This window comes from Schistocerca americana, chromosome 1 (genome assembly GCF_021461395.2).
Source record: "Schistocerca americana isolate TAMUIC-IGC-003095 chromosome 1, iqSchAmer2.1, whole genome shotgun sequence".
Lineage (NCBI taxonomy): Eukaryota > Metazoa > Arthropoda > Insecta > Orthoptera > Acrididae > Schistocerca > Schistocerca americana.
The window spans coordinates 212,313,887-212,318,178 of NC_060119.1; the positions used below are offsets into that span (position 1 = coordinate 212,313,887).

Sequence of the window (4,292 nt, forward strand, 5' to 3'; positions counted from 1 at the left end):
AGATAATTGCAGCTCTAGTAATTCACATATCTGCCAAAGGAGTATACAACTGCTAAGTTATACTGACATCAGACCATCTCGTCTGGGGGCTTAACTTATCTTATCAGGTAGTGTAAAAATGCGCTAATTACTGCCTTCGAGCCTTCTAAATGTTGTTCGGTGTGAAACTTCCTGGCAGATTAAAACTGTGTACCCGACCGAGACTCGAACTCGGGACCTTTGCCTTTCGCGGGCAAGCGCTCTACCATCTGAGCTACCGAAGCACGACTCACGCCCGGTACTCACAGCTTTACTTCTGCCAGTACCTCGTCTCGTACCTTCCAAACTTTACAGAAGCTCTCCTGCGAACCTTGCAGAGCTAGCACTCCTGAAAGAAAAGATATTGCGGAGACATGGCTTAGCCACAGCCTGGGGGATGTTTCCAGAATGAGATTTTCACTCTGCAGCGGAGTGTGCGCTGATATGAAACTTCCTGGCAGATTTAAACTGTGTGCCCGACCGAGACTCGAACTCGGGACCTTTGCCTTTCGCGGGCAAGCGCTCTACCAACTGAGCTACCGAAGCACGACTCACGCCCGGTACTCACAGCTTTACTTCTGCCAGTACCTCGTCTCCTACCTTCCAAACTTTACAGAAGCTCTCCTGCGAATCTTGCAGAACTAGCACTCCTGAGAGAAAGGATATTGCGGAGACATGGCTTAGACACAGCCTGGGGGATGTTTCCAGAATGAGATTTTCACTCTGCAGCGGAGTGTGCGCTGATATGAAACTTCCTGGCAGATTAAAACTGTGTGCCCGACCGAGACTCGAACTCGGGACCTTTGCCTTTCGCGGGCAAGCGCTCTACCATCTGAGCTACCGAAGCACGACTCACGCCCAGACTCACAGCTTTACTTCTGCCAGTACCTCGTCTCCTACCTTCCAAACTGTTCGGTGTGTTTGTATGCATTTACACTATGGAATACACGTTCGCATCACCAAGAAGGTGTTGTGTGACATAAGCAAAAGTTGGTAGGCGTGTTGCTACACCTGAAACCAGATGTCTATTCAAGTTTCGTGCCAGTCGCATATTAGCGGCGCTAGTAACGCCATTACGATGATGCAGATCAGGTTTGCTTTAAACATACGCTTTAACGCTCGTGAACGTCAGTTAACTTTCACATTGGACGAAATGGGTTGATGATAGTCAAGAATGTCTTTAAGGTGACTGTGTTTGAACAAGGTAGCGTAGTAGGGCTATGAGAAGGTGGATGTTCCTTCTGCCTTATTGCAGGAGTGTAGTCACTCTACCTAACTGCTGGCAGCAGTGGTCACGAGAATCTACGATCGCAAGAAGATCGGGCTCTGGACAACTATGTGGCACTGCCGAGAGGGAAGACCATCGTGTTCGGCGCATGGTTGTGGCGCATCGTACTGCACCATCAGCAGCAGTTTGAGCAGTAGTTGGTTGTTTGGTTTTTGGGGAAGGAGACCAGACAGCGAGGTCATCGGTCTCATCGGAGTAGGGGAGGATGGGGAAGGAAGTCGGCCGTGCCCTTTCAAAGGAACCATCCCGGCATTTGCCTGGAGCGATTTAGGGAAATCACGGAAAACCTAAATCAGGATGGCCGGACGCGGGATTGAACCGTCGTCCTCCCGAATGCGAGTCCAGTGTCTAACCACTGCGCCACCCCGTTCGGTGAGCAGTAATGGCACCACAGTGACACAACCTACTGTTAGAAATCCAAGGACACCTCCCTGTAGCGTGCATTCCACTGGCCGCCAACCTCTACCATTTTCGATTTCAGTTGTGTCAAGCGAGAGCTCGTTGGAGGGCACGGTGGAGGTCTGTTGTGTTTTCTGATGGGAGCTGGCTCTACCTTGGTGCCAGTGATGGGCGTGTCTTGGTTAGAAGGAAGCCAGTTGAGGGCCTGTACCCAAGCTGTTTGCGTGCTAAAAACAACGGACCTCACCTGGAGTTACGGTCTGGAGGGGGATTTTGTACGACAGCCGGAGCACTCTGTCCGCAGATTTGTTCGTCAGTCTGATGGTTCGACCATTTCTACTGTCATTCCAGGGTGTGTTTTCCAACAGAATAACACTAGCTCACATATCGCTGTTGTAAACCAACATGCTCTACAGAGTGCCGACATGTTGCCTTGGCATGTTCGATCACCACGAGCAATTGTTGTGAACTATTCTAACGTCACTTTTTCTAGGCTTCTTTGCAGAGTGGAGAATTTACTACGAGGACTCTGTCAAGAACATCCACTATAGATTTTGTTTTGATCTTGAATAAAGCCTATTATCATTGTAAGTTCGTTAATTCTGTTCCAATCGATCACATAGGGTACATCATTGGACGACATCTCCAGCGTCAACCACAAACAGCATTAACCGTGCCTTAATTGGTCGACCGAGTGGAACAGGCGTGGAACTCCATCGCACAAACTGACATCTGGCACCTATACAACCCTATGCATGCACGGCTGCACATTTGCATTCAGCATTCTGGCGCTTACGCCGGTTATTAATGTACCAGAATTTCGCACTTACAATAGCTTATCTCGCACTTAACCTGAGATCTTGCGATGTTAATCACTTAAATAAATTACCTAGACTAGTGTATTCCGGAAAATTTATTACTCGTATAATTTTACGGCGTTGTGAATACTTTTCCGTCAGTGTTTATTCCCGAGCAATTGTTGTGAACTGTTCTGACGTCACTTTTTCTATACTACTTCTTTGCAGAGTGGAGAATTTACTACATGGCCTCTGTCAAGAACATCCACTATGGATTTTGCTTTGATCTTGAAAAAAGCCTATTATCATTGTAAGTTCGTTAATTCTGTTGCTATGTTTGGTCTTTTTTTATGGACTATGGTCCCCCATAACTTCCAAGTGGCGGACTGCCCAGCGGGCCATTCTCACAACACATGCAATTTTGGCGTCGACGTTTTAACAAATGGTTTAAATGGCTCTAAGCACTATGGGAGTTAACATCCGAGGTCATCAGTCCCCTAGACTTAGAACTACTTAAATCTAACTAACCTAAATACATCACACACATCCATGCCCGAGGCAGGATTCGAATCTGAGACCGTAGCAGCAGCGCGGTTCCGGACTGAAGCGCCTATAACCGCTCGGCCAGACGTGTTAACAAAAACGACCAGTCGTGACATGTTTTACAAAGGTATAATACGCCAGGGGCGCAATGGTAGACACACTTCCTCCAATAGGCGACTGAGATAAGAAATTTCATCGTGTAGAAGAACTCAAATCGGGGGCATCATCACTGTTCCTTTCTCTCTCACGTGCACAGACCTGACGAGGCAGTAATAAGACACTGGTCTCGAATTCGGTAAACCGGCTGTTGAAACCCCCGTGCGATTATCTAGATTTCGCATTTCAGTGATATCTCTGAATTGCTCAATTCCTGAACGGTGTCTTGGAAAAGTAAACGGCCGATGTCCGTCCCCACCCTTCCCGTTCGGAGCCATGACTCTGTCGCTAATGACCTAGTCCTCGACGTGATCGTAGGCCCGAATCCTCCCCCCTCCCTTTCTCTGGAAGCGAGTGAGACACAAATCAACGAACGTTACAGTAAGAGGTATTATGCTCTTACAGAATTCGTAAGCCCATTCCCCTAAGTATTTACTCTGTGAATTAAATTTTTTGACACAGCAGTAAACAAAGAAAACTCATATTTCAGCATCAGACAATCAGATTTGATAAAAATCTGACTCTCTGATATTCAGGTTGTTTTCACGCACTGATATACCCACCGCTTCGAGACGAGAATGTGTGTTGTAAATCACATCTACAAAAGTGCCACTCGAGATGCGGCAGCACGCACCCGTGGACTGTGGTCACAGTTCGAGGACGAGGTCGTCCCCGCGTAAGGTCTCACTGCTTCGAGAGCACGCGACGAGGCCCACCAATCTTGATTAAAATTCCATTAAAACTCTTAGTATCTGTATTCTCAAAATAAAGGCAACATTTACGTTCTAAGCACAAACTCGATGAAATCTTATACTTTCCACAACGAATCTCTGTCTTGAAATATGGCAGAAAATCCAAAGAGATTCTCGTCGTATATAAAGTACACCAATGGAAAGACACAATCGATACCTTCACTGCGCGGTAACAATGGAGATGTTACTGATGACAGTGGCACTGAAATAGAGTTACTAAACACGGTTTTCCGATATTTCATCACCAAAGAAGATGAAGTAAATATTCCAGAATTCGAACCAAGGACAACTGCCAACATGAGTAAGAAGAACATATCCTCGGTCTAGCAAAGCAGCTTA

The 4,292-nt window shown here is 46.8% G+C and overlaps 1 non-coding gene across 1 annotated transcript; it reads right to left on the bottom strand.

The window, feature by feature from the left end:
• Window positions 1-490: 490 nt before the first annotated feature.
• On the bottom strand, window positions 491-565 carry Trnas-cga. The gene has a single exon. It is a non-coding gene; the product is annotated as a tRNA-Ser (tRNA).
• Window positions 566-4,292: the final 3,727 nt, after the last annotated feature.